General features: G+C 39.0%; 1 protein-coding gene across 4 annotated transcripts in view; it reads left to right on the top strand.

Moving 5' to 3' along the window:
* The window catches only part of MAPK10 (mitogen-activated protein kinase 10), a 719,417-nt gene that overhangs the window by 95,476 nt on the left and 601,592 nt on the right, over positions 1–22,349 (top strand). The gene's annotated exons all lie outside the window — the stretch shown is intronic.

Below are 22,349 nucleotides of genomic sequence, written 5' to 3'. Positions count from 1 at the left end.
TTCACAGGAAATCACCCTACTGAGGAGTTTTATGAGAATTCTACCAATCGCATTTAAAGAATTATAGGACTGGAAAATACTCAGATAATATCATCTTGGAAATTTTCATTAGAGTAAAGCATGATTTATCAAACCAATGGCATGTTAAATCTCTATGATACATACCTGAGAGGCACTGCAATGGAATTCTGTGGACCGTGATAACACCCTGCTTAAAATTTGCTGGAACTTTAGGCAAAAACTAAAAGCAGGAAGTAGATTCATACTAAAAGAAGTTCTCTGGTTAATTTAAAAAGCAATTTTCTTTCTGGATTAGTAATGGTAATTATGATATGATTCCTGAAAATTTTGATAGTCTAAATGACATTATAGTTATATTTTAAAAAATGTGACATACATGAAGGCACTACAAAGAATATAAAGAGTATAAGACAGTGCCTCTGCCTCCCAGAGAGGTAGATAATAGAAGAAAACATTATAAGGTGATAAAGGCAAGCATTAATGAAGAGCCTTAGGGGCTGCAAAGTAAATAAACTCAGTGGCTATGGAACAGAATCCCTGAGGAGGCAATAGAGGGCTGTATCTTTAGAGGCACCAGAGACCCATGATTCTAAGCAGGGAGTGATGGTGCATTTGTGAGAAGGGAAGGGAAAGGAGCACAGAAGTGGAGATTGGTTCCTCCCTCTCTTATGAGAAGTACATGCTCACTAGTCAGGGAACAAATGAGGTTGAGTCCATGGGGGCATGAAGTCCACAGAGGGTGAGAAAATCAAACAGTAGGACCATGAGTGGTGAAATATGTTTGTTCAGTAACTCTTGGCTCTAAAGTGTTAATATACTTAAAAAAAAAAACCCATCAGTGGCCTAGAAGAAACTAGAGCCAAGGACTAGAAGGAACAAAAGTACATCCAGAGCAAATATTCAGTCTTATGAAATCATAGTAGGGGAGAGATATTTAACCTGCTAGCTAGGAATCTCAAAAGAATGAGTGCCGATGGAAATCTCCAGTTTGATTTTCTACCAAGCCTTCAGTGCTCTACTTTTTAAATGTATTTTATTTTTTTAAATGCAATTTTATTGAGGTATATTCATACACCATACAATCAGTGCTCTACCTTTTACACTTGAAGTAGTCACAGTCAAATTATGCAGTACCCCCCCTCCCCCGGGCAATTTCATAGGCTGAGATAATTAATAGGACACACAAAACACACATTGGAGGGGATTGGTGTGCAGTCTGTAATTGGGTCAGAATCTTTAGTTTGCCAAATAGGGGCTCCAGGCCCTCAGGCATTAGAGGCCAAATTGGAGATTAAGGACTACATTTAGCACTAGGGGTGTGGGCAGCAGGGACCAAGCCACAGGCTGTGGTTTGTGGTGTGTGTGAGTATGGGCTGCTGGGCTGGGACAGAGACACCAGACAGGAAGGAAGTGGTGCATATGGAGGCTACTCTAACTGGATTCAGAAAAGTGGATGGAAAGACTCCAATGAGTCACTTAGATGTAGAGGAAGGTCACACTGGTTGGTTGACCTAGGAAAGTTTATAGGAAAAAGGTGGTATTTAAAGTGGATGGCATTTTGATAAGGCAGATAGGACTGGGATGATGATCTGGTTAGAGGAGGTGGCATTAAGAGAGATAGTGAGGTGGAAACTGCATTATGGAATACAGCATCAGATGGGAGTGCAATGATAATATAGAGTACAGTTATTGCCAGGTACGTGATTTGGACTGTTTTGTAAGTGATGGACATTATCAGAAAATGAACCAGCTTTATACTTTCCTTTGCCTCAACTGCCATAGCATCAATCTTTTTTAAAATATATTTTATTCATTTTTAATATTGTTTTGGTTTGCTAAAGCTGCTGGAATGCAATATACCAGAAATGGGTTGGCTTTTACAATGGGATTTATTAGTTTACAAATGTACAGTTCTAAGGCCATGAAAGTGTCCCAATTAAGGCATCAACAGGAAGGTACCTTCTCTGAAGAAAGGCTGCTGGCATCTGGGGCACCTGTGTCACATGGGAAGGCACATGGCTGGCATCTGCTGCTCCTTTGCTGCCAGGTTTCATTGCTTTTAGCTCCTGGTTCCAGTGGCTTCCTCTCTGAACATCTGTGGATCCTCTCTTAGCATCTCTGGGGCTTTTCACTCCAAATTCTCTAGGCTTATTCTGCCTTTTATTCTTTCATAAAGGACTCCAGTAAAGGATTAAGACCCACCTGGAATTGGGTGGGTCACATCTCAATTGAAACAACCTAATTAAAAAGTCCCATCCACAGTAGGTCTGCACCCACAGGAGGGTATTAAAAGAACATGGCATTTTCTGGGGTACAAAACAGCTTCAAACTAACACAAATATGGTTTCCGTTATTAACTTTTAAAACAAAGTGATTTCCAGTTTAGAAAACAATGTACTGACCACATAATTTCCCTTTTCATTTTAGTTATTTAAATATTCTAATTACACATTTTGTGTTCAAAATGATGGCAAATAAGATTAACTGTATAGTACATAAGTAAAGAAAGTATTTTAAGCATATTTTGAAGCAATAGTAATGTCTATGCAAAACAAGCTAAAATGGAATGTAATTTAAAACATTTTTAAAGTATTGTAACACATAGCTTCAATTTTGACTTAAATTATAATGGCACACTTTGCCCCATAGTAGGTTGTGAAATGCCTGAATTTCCTATAAGAATGTATACTGCCTGGAGGCAGAAGTTGTCTTATCCAATTTTATATTCCATTGTGTCTTGAACTGCATAGTTCCTCAGTAGGCATTTTTAAAAATTGAATGGTATCAGATGATGGAATTTTGATGGGGGGAAATGGGGTAAAATGGTCAAAGCTATAAATTAGGAAAGTTAATCTAATGAGACTATGTAGGGAAAACGGAAGCAAGTTGACCAGTAGAGAAGCTATACAATGGTGAAGTGATGAGGAAACTTATGAAGGCATATCTCTGTTCGGCCTTGACAAGAGGGAAACGATTTGAAGAAAAATCTAATCCCAAATTACCTAGTGTTTACATGCCAGTGGATTTTCACTGGCAGTTAAAAGCAAAGGTTAGGAAGAAAAAAGAAGAAAAAAAAAAAAAGACGTGGAATGAAGCAACAGTTATTCCCCTTGCATATTTTCTCCTGTGGAATCCTGAGCCAAGTTACTTAACAGACAGCCAATAAACACAGTTTCTTTCTCTTCTGAAATCACAGAAGCTGGGGCTTCTATATAACTTGCTATCTATATTAGTTAGAAAGTAACATTAAACTAGCTGTTCTCATTTTCTATTTGGACTTGTTTGACTACTCAGTGGCTTTGTGGGGTTCTTTGTAAGTGTGTTTTATACTGTCTTGTGAGTAGTAGCAAATAACATATCTGACAAGGTTTGGCTGGCATATGGAGGTACAGTGAAATGTTTCCTAGTTATTTAGAAATAAGATTACTCTCTGAGAGTTAAACCAATAAAATTCACCCACAAGCAGATTAGACACCTGTTCAAGTATACCATAAGAGATTGCTTGTAAATCTGGGTCTAAAGGATTTGGACAAATTTTAGGGGTTTTGCAGTGCTTTGGCACAAGAAAAACCCACCATACTTTATTTTCCAAATTGAATGAGATTTGGCTCTGAGCCTCCTCTCGTGAGAGGGAGCTGACAGTGAGATGCCACATGTCAATTATTATGGAAGGTTCCTCCCCTTTTCTCAGGGTTAACATTTGGTAACTCCCTAGAAGCTTATTATCTAAACCAACGGGATCCATTTTGAAACTGAATGGCTCCTCTTTGTCTTTCCCCCTGGGGATCCCTAGCTTGTTTTCCAACTTCCCTCTCACACTACATAGCTCCATTCTTCTCCAACCTTGGACAGTTTGTGCCAGAAGAGGCCAATCTGGTACATCCATCTGGTACAGCCCCAAATCCTGCCCCCATTCCACGTTGGAAATACTTCCCTTCTCTTCCTCTTCCTTTTGTGGCAACTACTACCACCTCCCCTCCTCACCACCTCTACTAAGATTGAGCTTAATTCCCTTCCAGTCTACCTCAAGCACAAAAACTCCCTATTTCCCTCTTGTTGAGGGAGCCAAGGAGCTCAAACCCTTAAAAACCAGGCCTTCCTCTTACCTGCAGTGAAGTGGGGAAAAGGTTTTTTTTACTCTTCAATGGTGAGTCTATAGCCATAACACCACCACCACCACCATCATCATCATTGGTGGTGGTGGTGGTGGTGGTGGTGGCAGCAGCTGCAGTAGCAACAGTATTCCATAAGAACAACAGCTACCCCTCAAAACAACCCCAAGATAACCAGTTAGCTTTTTTCTTATTTACTCATCTGATTGCATGCCATGTACTCGAATCAAGGAAACGTGAGTGTATTCTCAGGACGGGGGAAGGTCTTAAACATGATGGTAATGTAATAGGCCTAAACAGTAGCAATGACTTCATGACTTGCTTAGGCAAAGACTGTTTAACCTTGCAGGATAAACACAATGGGATATGGAGAAAAAGGATTTAGTGAAGGAAACTTTTTCAGTATTTCTCTAACTCTCTTTAACTTAAATGTGAACAGTGATATTAAGTTAATGATCACCAAGTGATCATTAGCTTGTGTGATCATGGAGATCCTCCAACTCCCACCTTTGTTTGGATTTCTTCCCTCCTGATTAGGATAAGATCATGGCAGAAGCAGCTCCGAGAAGTCCTGTTCAAGTGACTAGTCAGTCTCTCTAGTTAGCATCTCTCTAGTCTCACTGAATAGCTGCATCCAGGCTCAAAAAAGACCTATCTATTTATCTTAAGAGGAGCCTACAGAACAAACGAATTCTACTTTTGATTTTTATTTCACCACTATGTGCTGTGCTACAATTTGGTGAGAGGGATAGTTGCTTTCAGCATGAAATGGAAATGTTCCACTCATCCATTCATTCATGCAATATGTATATTTTTTAAATTAGAGAAGTTGAATGTTTACAAAAAAGTTATGTAAAAAATGCAGTGTTCCCATATACACCCCTATTGACACTTTGCATTAGTGTGGTACCTTTGTTACAATTGATAAAACAATATTAAAATAGTACTATTAACTATTCCCCATAGTTTATATGAGGTATATTTTTTCCCATATACCACCCTATTATATATTATAATTATAATAACATAATAATTATATTATTATTATGCACCCATGTATTGGTGTCATACATTTGTTATAATTCATGAAAGAACATTCTTATACTTGTACATTCTTATACTTATAATTGTACTATTAACCCCAGTCCATCATCCACAACAGGGTTCACTGTTTTATCTTCTAACTTTCATTCTAGTAACATACACAACCCCAAACTTCCCCTTTCACATACATAATTCAGTGCTGTTAATTACACTTACAATAATGGGCTACCATCCCCACCATCTTTTTACAAACCTTGACAATAAACCTAAATTCTGTACAAATTAAGTATTAGCTCCCCATTCTCTACCCCCAATCTATCTCCTGGTAGCCTATATTCTAGATTCTAACTCTATGAGTTTACTTATTGTAATTAGCTCATATCAGTGAGATCATACAATATTTGTCCTTTTGTGTCTGGCTTATTTCACTCAGCACAATGCCCTCAGGGTTCATCTGTATTGTCACATGCATCAGGACTTCATTCCTTTTTACAGCTGACTAATATTCCATCATATGCATATATCACATTTTGTCCATTCCTCGGTTGATGGAAACTTGGGTTGTTTCCATCTTTTGGAAATCGTGAATAATGCTGCTATGAACATCAGTGTGCAAGTATCTGTTCGAGTCCCTGCTTTCAATTCTTCTGGGTATATACCTAGTAGCAGTATTTCTTGGTCATATGGTAATTCTGTGTTTAGCTTCCTGAGGCATCATGCAATAAAATTTTTTAAAGTCTCTATGTGCCAGGCACCATTCTAAGAGCTATGAAAATGAACCAGATAGATATGTTTTTTGTCCATGAGACTTACATATTGACCCAAACAGTTTCTTGACCTTTCATCTAAATCTCTTTTCTCTGAGTTCTAATCCAGAATTTCCATAAATGTCAGGTTGTTGGAATTTGTATCATTGTAGCTCCCCTGGATCTAACCATTGAGATTCTGATCAAGCAGATATGGGATGGAGCTAGAAACTCTGTACTTAAAAAACAAAAAGCTTTCTGGATAGTATGATGTACAGCTAAGCCATATATGGATGACGGGAAAAAAAACACATACGGAAGCATTACAGGATGACAAATAGGAGTTTTATTTTTGCCATGTAACTACTGCTGACACTTAGACTGGGGACAAAAGGAACAATGTGTCCCTCATAAAAATATATATACAGTCAATAGTAGATGGGATCAGCCATCTCTTGAAGGACTCGCTGAGAGGCCCCTATTTAGAAAACTGGCCCAACCATCCACCACCAGTCCACCTCCCAAGGGTGGTGGGAGAGAGGAAGAGCCTTTAGGGGAGTGAGTATACTTCTCTCATATCAAGTAGGTAGGGGAGGAGAGCCCAAGCAAATCATTTGAAAAGAAAAGTAAACATTTTGTTCCTTGACTGGATGACCTTCTTTTTTTTTTTTTTTTTTTTTTTACTTGGAGTCTCAGAAATGTTTTATTTTAAAGTTTTATGTTACAAAATATATATTTTAGCCATTGCTGCAACTGTGATTTAAAAATATGATGCACAGCATAGCAAATTTTACACCGTGTAGACCGACAGCAAATTATGTGGCCAGGGTGACTTATTTTTTTTTTTTTAATCTTCATTTTATTGAGATATATTCACATACCACGCAGTCATACAAAACAAATCGTACTTTCAATTGTTTACAGTACCATTACATAGTGGTACATTCATCACCCAAATCAATCCCTGACACCTTCATTAGCACACGCACAAAAATAACAAGAATAATAATTAGAGTGAAAAAGAGCAATTGAAGTAAAAAAGAGCACTGGGTACCTTTGTCTGTTTGTTTCCTTCCCCTATTTTTCTACTCATCCATCCATACAAGGTGGAGTGTGGTCCTTATGGCTTTCCCAATCCCATTGTCACCCCTCATAAGCTACATTTTTATACAACTGTCTTCGAGATTCATGGGTTCTGGGTTGTAGTTTGATAGTTTCAGGTATCCACCACCAGCTACCCCAATTCTTTAGAACCTAAAAAGGGTTGTCTAAAGTGTGCATAAGAGTGCCCACCAGAGTGACCTCTCGGCTCCTTTTGGAATCTCTCTGCCACTGAAGCTTATTTCATTTCCTTTCACATCCCCCTTTTGGTCAAGAAGATGTTCTCTGTCCCACGATGCCAGGTCTACATTCCTCCCCGGGAGTCATATTCCACGTTGCCAGGGAGATTCACTCCCCTGCGTATGGATGACCTTCTTAATTAGCAGACTTGCTGACCTGCCTTCTGTGCTACTCGTATGTGAGAAAAGAGAACTGAATGGCAGGGGCATTAGTGAGATAAAATCTAGGTGGAGAGGGGCTCACCAAGGATGGCCTCCTCCCTCCCAGCAGAGATTGATGAAGCCTTCACATGCCTGCAAGCGTGAGAGCTGACTCAGAGAATATATGAGATTGGGAGCATAGCTGTACCAGGATTGATGCATTGTGGAGGGCCAGGAGAAGCTTCTGGGGAATGTCACCAGTTCAGTGTCTGCCAGAGGATGCATCTGAATCTCTCATTGGAGGAAAATATCATCTGTCCTCAAGGAGTCCTAGACTATAAACGAGAAAAGCAGTTACAAGCACCCAAGGAGAGGACAGCAACCTTACCCAGTCACGTGAGAGATGCCATTGATGCTTTTCTCTTTCCTCCCTCCCCAATCTCAGAGGAACTCTCACCCAAAAGAAGGAGGGGGTGGAGGTGGCAAAGAGCTAGAATTCATCTTCTCTCCACCTCATCCCCAAACTCCCCTAAGCCTTTAGTCTAAAACTGAAGGTCTAACCTCTTCTGGGTCATAAGGGAAGAGAGCTTTGACTTGATTATGAAATTGAAGTTTTCAGATGAATAGGAGTAAGTTTTGAATATCTGAATGAGAATGTTCTAAGAATCATGTTTGGATGAAAAGTGTGGAATTAGGCAAGATTTATTTGGTGTTTGCAGGAAAGTGGTATTGGTTTGGAAAAATAAAACCAGTACATGTGTATATTGAGTTAAGATTCCTTAATAAACTTAAGCTTATGATTTACATTTTTTGAATAATTATATATTCACATAATACAAAATCCTAACCAAAAAGGGTGTTTTCCTCCCTCCCCTCTCCTCAAACAATGCAGTTAGAGATTTTCACATTTCTCACATGCTTCTTATGTTTTGTTTTGGAACATCACAGAACTGCTTTATATTAAAGCTTCCAAAAGTAGTCACAATGTAAATAGATTCCATATCATTGGTGAACATACAGAAGTATAGAGATTAGATAAATTTCCACATTCTAAGGTTATCTTTTGAAAACTGTTGCCAGATAGTGTCTCCTTATCCTTATTTCTTTATGACCCAGTGAATCCCAGTGTTTAAAATTCCTCAGAAGCAGAAATTCTGACAATCCTCCAGTTTTTACTTTTTTAATTTTGATGTTTTGAAACTACAATTCCTATATTATGCCTTATACTTTGCTTAGTCCTGTATTGCTCCTAACATTTTGCTTAGTCAAATAAAATAGTTTTCTTCACTGAAGATTTTAAATGTCATTCAAAAATGAGTTTGGCTGTAGAAAGAACACTGATAAGTATTGGACTCCATTCCTGGCTCCTCTAAACATTTAGGATTCTGTGTAAGTCACACAGTCTCTGTACTTGCTCTTTCTTGGCTATGAAACCAAATAAATACAACCTTCTTTCTTCTACTTTACATAGTGGGGAAAAAACTCATTAAGCAAGACCAGCTTTGTCGCAGGCCTTGGGTAGATGTTGAGAGGTTCACTTGTTTTAGTGACTAGTTTTGGGATTAGGGTGTGGGTATGGTTAAAAAGAGTTTTCGGAGGCGGGGCAAGATGGCAGACTGGTGAGCTGTAAGTTTTAGTTATTCCTCCCGGAAAGTAGGTAAAAAGCCAGGAACTGCGTGGACTGGACACCACAGAGCAATCTGTCTTTGGGCATACTTCATACAACACTCATGAAAATGTCGAACTGCTGAGATCAGCGAAATCTGTAAGTTTTTGCGGCCAGGGGACCCACGCCTCTCCCTGCCAGGCACAGTCCCGTGGGAGGAGGGGCTGCCAGCTCCGGGAAGGAGAAGGGAGAACTGCAGTGGTAGCCCTTCTCGGAAACTCATTCTACTGATCCAGACTCCAACCATAGATAGACTGAGACCAGACACCAGAGAATCTGAGAGCTGCCAGCCCAGCAGAGAGGAGACAGGCATAGAAAAAAAAAAAAAAAACACGAAAAACTCCAAAATAAAAGCAGAGGATTTTTGGAGTTCTGGTGAACACAGAAAGGGGAAGGGCGGAGCTCAGGCCTTGAGGCGCATATGGAAATCCCGAAGAAAAGCTGATCTCTCTGCCCTGTGGACCTTTCCTTAATGGCCCTGGTTGCTTTGTCTATTAGCATTTCAATAACCCATTAGATCTCTGAGGAGGGCCCTTTTTTTTTTTTTTTTTTTTAATCCTTTTTTCCTTTTCTAAAACAATTACTCTAAGAAGCCCAATACAGAAAGCTTCAAAGAATTGCAATTTGGGCAGGTCAAATCAAGAGCAGAACTAAGAGAGCTCTGAGACAAAAGGCAATAATCCAGTGGCTAAGAAAATTCACTAAACACCACAACTTCCCAAGAAAAGGGGGCTGTCCGCTCACAGCCACCATCCTGGTGGACAGGAAACACTCCTGCCCATCGCCAGCCCCATAGCCCAGAGCTGCCCCAGACAACCCAGTGTGACGGAAGTGCTTCAAATAACAGGCACACACCACAAAACTGGGCGTGGACATTAGCCTTCCCTGCAACCTCAGCTGATTGTCCCAGAGCTGGGAAGGTGGAGCAGTGTGAATTAACAAAGCCCCATTCAGCCATCATTTCAGCAGACTGGGAGCCTCCCTACACAGCCCAGCAGCCCAGAACTGCCCTGGGGGGATGGCACTCACCTGTGACATAGCACAGTCATCCCTCAACAGAGGACCCGGGGTGCACAGCCTGGAAGAGGGGCCCACTTGCAAGTCTCAGGAGCCATACGCCAATACCAAAGACTTGTGGGTCAGTGGCAGAGACAAACTGTGGCAGGACTGAACTGAAGGATTAGACTATTGCAGCAGCTTTAAAACTCTAGGATCATCAGGGAGATTTGATTGTTAGGGCCACCCCCCTCCCCGACTGCCCAGAAACACGCCCGACATACAGGGCAGGCAACACCAACTACACACGCAAGCTTGGTACACCAGTTGGGCCCCACAAGACTCACTCCCCCACTCACCAAAAAGGCTAAGCAGGGGAGAACTGGCTTGTGGAGAACAGGTGGCTCGTGGACGCCACCTGCTGGTTAGTTAGAGAAAGTGTACTCCACGAAGCTGTAGATCTGATAAATTAGAGATAAGGACTTCAATAGGTCTACAAACCCTAAAAGAACCCTATCAAGTTCAGCAAATGCCACGAGGCCAAAAACAACAGAAAATTATAAAGCATATGAAAAAACCAGACGATATGGATAACCCAAGCCCAAGCACCCAAATCAAAAGATCAGAAGAGACACAGCACCTAGAGCAGTTACTCAAAGAACTAAAGATGAACAATGAGACCATAGTACGGGATATGAAGGAAATCAAGAAGACTCTAGAAGAGCATAAAGAAGACATTGCAAGACTAAATAAAAAAATGGATGATCTTATGGAAATTAAAGAAACTGTTGACCAAATTAAAAAGATTCTGGACACTCATAGTACAAGACTAGAGGAAGTTGAACAACAAATCAGTGACCTGGAAGATGACAGAATGGAAAATGAAAGCATAAAAGAAAGAATGGGAAAAAAATTGAAAAAATCGAAATGGACCTCAGGGATATGATAGATAATATGAAACGTCCAAATATAAGACTCATTGGTGTCCCAGAAGGGGAAGAAAAGGGTAAAGGTCTAGGAAGAGTATTCAAAGAAATTGTTGGGGAAAACTTCCCAAATCTTCTAAAGAACATAAATACACAAATCATAAATGCTCAGCGAACTCCAAATAGAATAAATCCAAATAAACCCACTCCGAGACATATACTGATCACACTGTCAAACACAGAAGAGAAGGAGCAAGTTCTGAAAGCAGCAAGAGAAAAGCAATTCACCACATACAAAGGAAACAGCATAAGACTAAGTAGTGACTACTCAGCAGCCACCATGGAGGCAAGAAGGCAGTGGCACGATATATTTAAAATTCTGAGTGAGAAAAATTTCCAGCCAAGAATACTTTATCCAGCAAAGCTCTCCTTCAAATTTGAGGGAGAGCTTAAATTTTTCACAGACAAACAAATGCTGAGAGAATTTGCTAACAAGAGACCTGCCCTACTGGAGATACTAAAGGGAGCCCTACAGACAGAGAAACAAAGACAGGACAGAGAGACTTGGAGAAAGGTTCAGTACTAAAGAGATTCGGTATGGGTACAATAAAGGATATTAATAGAGACAGGGAAAAATATGGCAAACATAAACCAAAGGATAAGATGGCCAATTCAAGAAATGCCTTCACGGTTTTAACGTTGAATGTAAATGGATTAAACTCCCCAATTAAAAGATATAGATTCGCAGAATGGATCAAAAAAAATGAACCATCAGTATGTTGCATACAAGAGACTCATCTTAGACACAGGGACACAAAGAAACTGAAAGTGAAAGGATGGAAAAAAATATTTCATGCAAGCTACAGCCAAAAGAAAGCAGGTGTAGCAATATTAATCTCAGATAAAATAGACTTCAAATGCAGGGATGTTTTGAGAGACAAAGAAGGCCACTACATACTAATAAAAGGGGCAATTCAGCAAGAAGAAATAACAATCGTAAATGTCTATGCACCCAATCAAGGTGCCACAAAATACATGAGAGAAACACTGGCAAAACTAAAGGAAGCAATTGATGTTTCCACAATAATTGTGGGAGACTTCAACACATCACTCTCTCCTATAGATAGATCAACCAGACAGAAGACCAATAAGGAAATTGAAAACCTAAACAATCTGATAAATGAATTAGATTTAACAGACATCTACAGGACATTACATCCCAAATCACCAGGATACACATACTTTTCTAGTGCTCACGGAACTTTCTCCAGAATAGATCATATGCTGGGACATAAAACAAGCCTCAATAAATTTAAAAAGATTGAAATTATTCAAAGCACATTCTCTGACCACAATGGAATACAATTAGAAGTCAATAACCATCAGAGACTTAGAAAATTCACAAATACCTGGAGGTTAAACAACACACTCCTAAACAATCAGTGGGTTAACGAAGAAATAGCAAGAGAAATTGCTAAATATATAGAGACGAATGAAAATGAGAACACAACATACCAAAACCTATGGGATGCAGCAAAAGCAGTGCTAAGGGGGAAATTTATAGCACTAAACGCATATATTAAAAAGGAAGAAAGAGCCAAAATCAAAGAACTAATGGATCAACTGAAGAAGCTAGAAAATGAACAGCAAACCAATCCTAAACCAAGTAGAAGAAAAGAAATAACAAGGATTAAAGCAGAAATAAATGACATAGAGAACAAAAAAAAAATAGAGAGGATAAATATCACCAAAAGTTGGTTCTTTGAGAAGATCAACAAGATTGACAAGCCCCTAGCTACACTGACAAAATCAAAAAGAGAGAAGACCCATATAAACAAAATAATGAATGAAAAAGGTGACATAACTGCAGATCCTGAAGAAATTAAAAAAATTATAAGAGGATATTATGAACAACTGTATGGCAACAAACTGGATAATGTAGAAGAAATGGACAATTTCCTGGAAACATATGAACAACCTAGACTGACCAGAGAAGAAATAGAAGACCTCAACCAACCCATCACAAGCAAAGAGATCCAATCAGTCATCAAAAATCTTCCCACAAATAAATGCCCAGGGCCAGATGGCTTCACAGGGGAATTCTACCAAGCTTTCCAGAAAGAACTGACACCAATCTTACTCAAACTCTTTCAAAACATTGAAAAAAATGGAACACTACCTAACTCATTTTATGAAGCTAACATCAATCTAATACCAAAACCAGGCAAAGATGCTACAAAAAAGGAAAACTACCGGCCAATCTCCCTAATGAATATAGATGCAAAAATCCTCAACAAAATACTTGCAAATCGAATCCAAAGACACATTAAAAAAATCATACACCATGACCAAGTGGGGTTCATTCCAGGCATGCAAGGATGGTTCAACATAAGAAAAACAATCAATGTATTACAACACATTAACAAGTCAAAAGGGAAAAATCAACTGATCATCTCAATAGATGCTGAAAAAGCATTTGACAAAATCGAACATCCCTTTTTGATAAAAACACTTCAAAAGGTAGGAGTTGAAGGAAACTTCCTCAACATGATAAAGAGCATATATGAAAAACCCACAGCCAGCATAGTACTGAATGGTGAGAGACTGAAAGCCTTCCCTCTAAGATCAGGAACAAGACAAGGATGCCCGCTGTCACCACTGTTATTCAACATTGTGCTGGAAGTGCTAGCCAGGGCAATCCGGCAAGACAAAGAAATAAAAGGCATCCAAATTGGAAAAGAAGAAGTAAAACTGTCATTGTTTGCAGATGATATGATCTTATATCTAGAAAACCCTGAGAAATCGATGATACAGCTACTAGAGCTAGTAAACAAATTTAGCAAAGTAGCGGGATACAAGATTAATGCACGTAAGTCAGTAATGTTTCTATATGCTAGAAATGAACAAACTGAAGAGACACTCAAGAAAAAGATACCATTTTCAATAGCAACTAAAAAAATCAAGTACCTAGGAATAAACTTAACCGAAGATGTAAAAGACCTATACAAAGAAAACTACATAACTCTACTAAAAGAAATAGAAGGGGACCTTAAAAGATGGAAAAATATTCCACGTTCATGGATAGGAAGGCTAAATGTCATTAAGATGTCAATTCTACCCAAACTCATCTACATATTCAATGCAATCCCAATCAAAATTCCAACAACCTACTTTGCAGACTTGGAAAAGCTAGTTATCAAATTTATTTGGAAAGGGAAGATGCCTCGAATTGCTAAAGACACTCTAAAAAAGAAAAACGAAGTGGGAGGACTTACACTCCCTGACTTTGAAGCTTATTATAAAGCCACAGTTGCCAAAACAGCATGGTACTGGCAGAAAGATAGACATATAGATCAATGGAATCGAATTTAGAATTCAGAGATAGACCCTCAGATCTGTGGCCGACTGATCTTTGATAAGGCCCCCAAAGTCACTGAACTGAGCCATAATGGTCTTTTCAACAAATGGGGCTGGGAGAGTTGGATATCCATATCCAAAAGAATGAAAGAGCACCCCTACCTCACCCCCTACACAAAAATTAACTCAAAATGGACCAAAGATCTCAATATAAAAGAAAGTACCATAAAACTCCTAGAAGATAATGTAGGAAAACATCTTCAAGACCTTGTATTAGGCGGCCACTTCCTAGACTTTACACCCAAAGCACAAGCAACAAAAGAGAAAATAGATAAATGGGAACTCCTCAAGCTTAGAAGTTTCTGCACCTCAAAGGAATTTCTCAAAAAGGTAAAGAGGCAGCCAACTCAATGGGAAAAAATTTTTGGAAACCATGTATCTGACAAAAGACTGATATCTTGCATATACAAAGGAATCCTACAACTCAATGACAATAGTACAGGCAGCCCAATTATAAAATGGGCAAAAGATATGAAAAGACAGTTCTCTGAAGAGGAAATACAAATGGCCAAGAAACACATGAAAAAATGTTCAGCTTCACTAGCTATTAGAGAGATGCAAATTAAGACCACAATGAGATACCATCTAACACCGGTTAGAATGGCTGCCATTAAACAAACAGGAAACTACAAATGCTGGAGGGGATGTGGAGAAATTGGAACTCTTATTCATTGTTGGTGGGACTGTATAATGGTTCAGCCACTCTGGAAGTCAGTCTGGCAGTTCCTTAGAAAACTAGATATAGAGCTACCATTCGATCCAGCGATTGCACTTCTCGGTATATACCCGGAAGATCGGAAAGCAGTGACACGAACAGATATCTGCACGCCAATGTTCATAGCAGCATTATTCACAATTGCCAAGGATGGAAACAACCCAAATGTCCTTCAACAGATGAGTGGATAAATAAAATGTGTTATATACACACGATGGAATACTACGCGGCAGTAAGAAGGAACGATCTGGTGAAACATATGACAACATGGATGAACCTTGAAGACATAATGCTGAGCGAAATAAGCCAGGCACAAAAAGAGAAATATTATATGCTACCACTAATGTGAACTTTGAAAAATGTAAAACAAATGGTTTATAATGTAGAATGTAGGGGAACTAGCAGTAGAGAGCAATTAAGGAAGGGGGAACAATAATCCAAGAAGAACAGATAAGCTATTTAACGTTCTGGGGATGCCCAGAAATGACTATGTTCTGTTAATTTCTGATGGATATAGTAGGAACAAGTTCACAGAAATGTTGCTATATTATGTAACTTTCTTGGGGTATAGTAGGAACATGTTGGAAGTTAAGCAGTTATCTTAGGTTAGTTGTCTTTTTCTTACCCCCTTGTTATGGTCTCTTTGAAATGTTCTTTTATTGTATGTTTGTTTTCTTTTTAACTTTTTTTTTTCATACAGTTGATTTAAAAAAGAAGGGAAAGTTATAAAAAAAAAAAAAAAAAGAAAAACAAGGAAAAAAAAAAGATGTAGTGCCCCCTTGAGGAGCCTGTGGAGAATGCAGGGGTATTCGCCTACCCCACCTCCATGGTTGCTAACATGACCACAGACATAGGGGACTGGTGGTTTGATGGGTTGAGCCCTCTACCATAAGTTTTACCCTTGGGAAGACGGTTGCTGCAAAGGAGAGGCTAGGCCTCCCTATATTTGTGCCTAAGAGTCTCCTCCTGAATGCCTCTTTGTTGCTCAGATGTGGCCCTCTCTCTCTGGCTAAGCCAACTTGAAAGGTGAAATCACTGCCCTCCCCCCTACGTGGGATCAGACACCCAGGGGTGTGAATCTCCCTGGCAACGTGGAATATGACTCCCGGGGAGGAATGTAGACACGGCATCGTGGGACGGAGAACATCTTCTTGACCAAAAGGGGGATGTGAAAGGAAATGAAATAAGCTTCAGTGGCAGAGAGATTCCAAAACAAGCCGAGAGATCACTCTGGTGGGCACTCTTACGCACACTTTAGACAACCCTTTTTAGGTTCTAAAGAATTGGGGTAGCTGGTGGTGGATACCTGAAACTATCAAACTACAACCCAGAACCCATGAATCTCGAAGACAGTTGTATAAAAATGTAGCTTATGAGGGGTGACAATGGGATTGGGAAAGCCATAAGGACCAAACTCCACTTTGTCTAGTTTATGGATGGATGTGTAGAAAAGTAGGGGAAGGAAACAAACAGACAAAGGTACCCAGTGTTCTTTTTTACTTCAATTGCTCTTTTTCACTCTAATTATTATTCTTGTTATTTTTGTGTGTGTGCTAATGAAGTTGTCAGGGATTGATTTAAGTGATGAATGTACAACTATGTAATGGTACTGTAAACAATCGAAAGTACAATTTGTTTTGTATGACTGCGTGGTATGTGAATATATCTCAATAAAATGATGATTAAAAAAAAAAAAGAGTTTTCATCAGCTTAAGAATGTTAAGACACTGGTATCTTATTTTTAGACTTTCTGTAGGCCACATGGAGATTTGGGTAACATGGTTATAAACTTGGAAACCTCCTCACTCTCAAACCTCCACCCTAATTGGATTTACCAGTTTTCATTAGCTGTTGCTTCTTTATGTCAATGATCATTTTTTAGCTTGTAAGATCCCAAAGGACAGGGACCATAAATTATTTATTTTATATAGTCTACAACACAAATCAGAGTGCTTTGTACATAGAAGGTGACAGATAAATATTTGCTGATTGGCTAAGAAGTTTTGGTTTAATTCAATAGTGGATAAGCAACTGAAAAAGGGTTTTTAAGCAGGAGGATTACATGACCAGAAAATTGTTTATAAAGAAGAATATAGAGTATGGTTGCCAGATTTAGTAAATAAAAAAATACAGGATGCCCCACATTTTCTCTGGCAATCCTAGTGGTAATATAGACTCTGTATATTGAGGAGGAAGAGAATGGAGATAGCTAGGAGACTGCTGAAATTATTGTGGGTGAGAAGGATCTCTGACAGTGGAAACAGAAGGACTAGATTTGGGGCCCTCTTTGGAAGTAGAATGCGCTGGACTTAATGATTGGACGTGGGAGGTGAGCGAGCAGTGAAATCAAAAGTGACTCTTCTGAGGTTTTTAATTTAGTTTACTGAGTAGATGACTGCAGAAAGCAGGGAGAGGTGCAGGTTTGTGTGAGAGAGGAAAGGGATAGAGAAATAAAATGAGTTCAGTTTGAGCCTTTTTGAATTTAAAAGTGGAAATGAGCTGTGGGGATTTAGAAGTACAGGTTTAGAATTCAGGAAAGGTTTGGTACATACAGACATATGAACGTTTCTAGAAGGGATCTGGGAAGCAGGGTAGAGAGATTTCTCTGAAATACCTGGTCACTCACCCAGGAAGAAGACATGTATCTCTTGATGCTGATTTTGGATCTAAAAACAGAAGTGTGCATGGAAGTTGTCTTAAGCAGTGGTGCATATTTTCTTTCAAAGTGGTGCATAAGTTCTTTCAAAACGGTGGCATAAACCTGATTATAAAAGGGCAATGGTGAAGCAAGGAATGTGTTTTCCTCCTCTGGCAGAACTTTACCAGAGTAGCATGTCACCAACAGATTTGCTTTTAGTGTAGGGAACAAAGCGCAAGAGAAAAATCTTTAATAGGTGGTGTGGCTCTTGCTTGAATCACTCCTTTGCTTTCTTAGTTTCTGTATCCTTGGATAAATATATGAGGGATTTATAGTGGGCATGTGTGCATGCGTGTTTCCCAACAATCCATCATCTTCCTACAACACTGCAGCAGGACTAATAAATGTTTATTGAAAAAATATGAGTGAATAAATGAATGAATGTTCATTCCTTTATCTACTCAGCTGTAGAGATATAGCTGTATTAATATTAATATTGAAGTCAGAGACTAGATGTTATGGAAATTTAGAAAAATCATTGTTTCCCATGAGTCTTTATTTTTTTTTTTTTTAATCATCATTTTATTGAGATATATTCACATACCACGCAGTCATACAAAACAAATTGTACTTTCGATTGTTTACAGTACCATTACATAGTTGTACATTCATCACCTAAATCAATCCCTGACACCTTCATTAGCACACACACAAAAATAACAAGAATAATAATTAGAGTGAAAAAGAGCAATTGAAGTAAAAAAGAACACTAGGTACCTTTGTCTGTTTGTTTGCTTCCCCTACTTTTCTACACATCCATCCATAAACTAGACAAAGTGGAGTTTGGTCCTTATGGCACTCCCAATCCCACTGTCACCCCTCATAAGCTACATTTTTATACAACTGTCTTCGAGATTCATGGGTTCTGGGTTGTAGTTTAATAGTTTCAGGTATCCACCACCAGCTACCCCAATTCTTTAGAACCTAAAAAAGGTTGTCTAAAGTGTGTGTAAGAGTGCCCACCAGGGTGATCTCTCGGCTCGTTTTGGAATCTCTCTGCCACTGAAGCTTATTTCATTTCCTTTCACATCCCCCTTTTGGTCAAGAAGATGTTCTCCATCCCACGATGCCGGGTCTACATTCCTCCCCGGGAGTCATATTCCACGTTGCCAGGGAGATTCACTTCCCTGGGTGTCTGATCCCACGTAGGGGGGAGGGCAGTGATTTCACCTTTCAAGTTGGCTTAGCCAGAGAGAGAGGGCCACATCTGAGCAACAAAGAGGCATTCAGGAGGAGACTCTTAGGCACAAATACAGGGAGGCCTAGCCTCTCCTTTGCAGCAACCGTCTTCCCAAGGGTAAAACTTATGGTAGAGGGCTCAACCCATCAAACCACCAGTCCCCTATGTCTGTGGTCATGTTAGCAACCATGGAGGTGGGGTAGGCGAATACCCCTGCATTCTCCACAGGCTCCTCAAGGGGGCACTACATCATTTTTTTTTTTTTTCCTTGTTTGTCTTTTTTCTTTTCTTTTTTTTTTTTTTTTTAACTTTCCCTTCTTTTTTCAAATCAACTGTATGAAAAAAAAAGTTAAAAGAAAACAAACATACAATAAAAGAACATTTCAAAGAGACCATAGCAAGGGAGTAAGAAAAAGACAACTAACCTAAGATAACTGCTTAACTTCCAACATGTTCCTACTTTACCCCAAGAAAGTTACATAATATAGCAACATTTCAGTGAACTTGTTCCTACTACATCCATCAGAAATTAACAGACCATAGTCATTTCTGGGCATCCCCAGAACGTTAAATAGCTTATCTGTTCTTCTTGGATTATTGTTCCCCCATCCTTAATTGCTCTCTACTGCTAGTTCCCCTACATTCTACATTATAAACCATTTGTTTTACATTTTTCAAAGTTCACATTAGTGGTAGCATATAATATTTCTCTTTTTGTGCCTGGCTTATTTCGCTCAGCATTATGTCTTCAAGGTTCATCCATGTTGTCATATGTTTCACCAGATCGTTCCTTCTTACTGCCACGTAGTATTCCATCGTGTGTATATACCACATTTTATTTATCCACTCATCTGTTGAAGGACATTTGGGTTGTTTCCATCTCTTGGCAATTGTGAATAATGCTGCTATGAACATTGGCGTGCAGATATCTGTTCGTGTCACTGCTTTCCGATCTTCCGGGTATATACCGAGAAGTGCAATCGCTGGATCGAATGGTAACTCTATATCTAGTTTTCTAAGGAACTGCCAGACTGACTTCCAGAGTGGCTGAACCATTATACAGTCCCACCAACAATGAATAAGAGTTCCAATTTCTCCACATCCCCTCCAGCATTTGTAGTTTCCTGTTTGTTTAATGGCAGCCATTCTAACCGGTGTTAGATGGTATCTCATTGTGGTCTTAATTTGCATCTCTCTAATAGCTAGTGAAGCTGAACATTTTTTCATGTGTTTCTTGGCCATTTGTATTTCCTCTTCAGAGAACTGTCTTTTCATATCTTTTGCCCATTTATAATTGGGCTGTCTGTATTATTGTCATTGAGTTGTAGGATTTCTTTGTATATGCAAGATATCAGTCTTTTGTCAGATACATGGTTTCCAAAAATTTTTTCCCATTGAGTTGGCTGCCTCTTTACCTTTTTGAGAAATTCCTTTGAGGTGCAGAAACTTCTAAGCTTGAGGAGTTCCCATTTATCTATTTTCTCTTTTGTTGCTTGTGCTTTGGGTGTAAAGTCTAGGAAGTGGCCTCCTAATACAAGGTCTTGAAGATGTTTTCCTACATTATCTTCTAGGAGTTTTATGGTACTTTCTTTTATATTGAGATCTTTGGTCCATTTTGAGTTAATTTTTGTGTAGGGGGTGAGGTAGGGGTCCTCTTTCATTCTTTTGGATATGGATATCCAACTCTCCCAGCCCCATTTGTTGAAAAGACCATTATGGCTCAGTTCGGTGACTTTGGGGGCCTTATCAAAGATCAGTCGGCCATAGATCTGAGGGTCTATCTCTGAATTCTCAATTCGATTCCATTGATCTATATGTCTATCTTTGTGCCAGTACCATGCTGTTTTGGCAACTGTGGCTTTATAATAAGCTTCAAAGTCAGGGAGTGTAAGTCCTCCCACTTCGTTTTTCTTTTTTAGAGTGTCTTTAGCAATTCGAGGCATCTTCCCTTTCCAAATAAATTTGATAACTAGCTTTTCCAAGTCTGCAAAGTAGGTTGTTGGAATTTTGATTGGGATTGCATTGAATCTGTAGATGAGTTTGGGTAGAATTGACATCTTAATGACATTTAGCCTTCCTATCCATGAACATGGAATATTTTTCCATCTTTTAAGGTCCCCTTCTATTTCTTTTAGTAGAGTTATGTAGTTTTCTTTGTATAGGTCTTTTACATCTTTGGTTAAGTTTATTCCTAGGTACTTGATTTTTTTAGTTGCTATTGAAAATGGTATCTTTTTCTTGAGTGTCTCTTCAGTTTGTTCATTTCTAGCATATAGAAACATGACTGACTTATGTGCATTAATCTTGTATCCCGCTACTTTGCTAAATTTGTTTATTAGCTCTAGTAGGTGTATCGTTGATTTCTCAGGGTTTTCTAGATATAAGATCATATCATCTGCAAACAATGACAGTTTTACTTCTTCTTTTCCAATTTGGATGCCTTTTATTTCTTTGTCTTGCCGGATTGCCCTGGCTAGCACTTCCAGCACAATGTTGAATAACAGTGGTGACAGCGGGCATCCTTGTCTTGTTCCTGATCTTAGAGGGAAGGCTTTCAGTCTCTCACCATTGAGTACTATGCTGGCTGTGGGTTTTTCATATATGCTCTTTATCACGTTGAGGAAGTTTCCTTCAATTCCTACCTTTTGAAGTGTTTTTATCAAAAAGGGATGTTGGATTTTGTCAAATGCTTTTTCAGCATCTATTGAGATGATCAATTGATTTTTCCCTTTCGAGTTTTTAATGTGTTGTAATACATTGATTGTTTTTCTTATGTTGAACCATCCTTGCATGCCTGGAATGAACCCCACTTGGTCATGGTGTATGATTTTTTTAATGTGTCTTTGGATTCGATTTGCAAGTATTTTGTTGAGGATTTTTGCATCTATATTCATTAGGGAGATTGGCCGGTAGTTTTCCTTTTTTGTAGCATCTTTGCCTGGTTTTGGTATTAGATTGATGTTAGCTTCATAAAATGAGTTAGGTAGTGTTCCATTTTTTTCAATGTTTTGAAAGAGTTTGAGTAAGATTGGTGTCAGTTCTTTCTGGAAAGTTTGGTAGAATTCCCCTGTGAAGCCATCTGGCCCTGGGCATTTATTTGTGGGAAGATTTTTGATGACTGATTGGATCTCTTTGCTTGTGATGGGTTGGTTGAGGTCTTCTATTTCTTCTCTGGTCAGTCTAGGTTGTTCATATGTTTCCAGGAAATTGTCCATTTCTTCTACATTATCCAGTTTGTTGCCATACAGTTGTTCATAATATCCTCTTATAATTTTTTTTAATTTCTTCAGGATCTGCAGTTATGTCACCTTTTTCATTCATTATTTTGTTTATATGGGTCTTCTCTC

This window comes from Choloepus didactylus, chromosome 3 (assembly GCF_015220235.1).
Source record: "Choloepus didactylus isolate mChoDid1 chromosome 3, mChoDid1.pri, whole genome shotgun sequence".
Lineage (NCBI taxonomy): Eukaryota > Metazoa > Chordata > Mammalia > Pilosa > Megalonychidae > Choloepus > Choloepus didactylus.
This window is presented reverse-complemented; position numbering and strand designations above follow the sequence as displayed.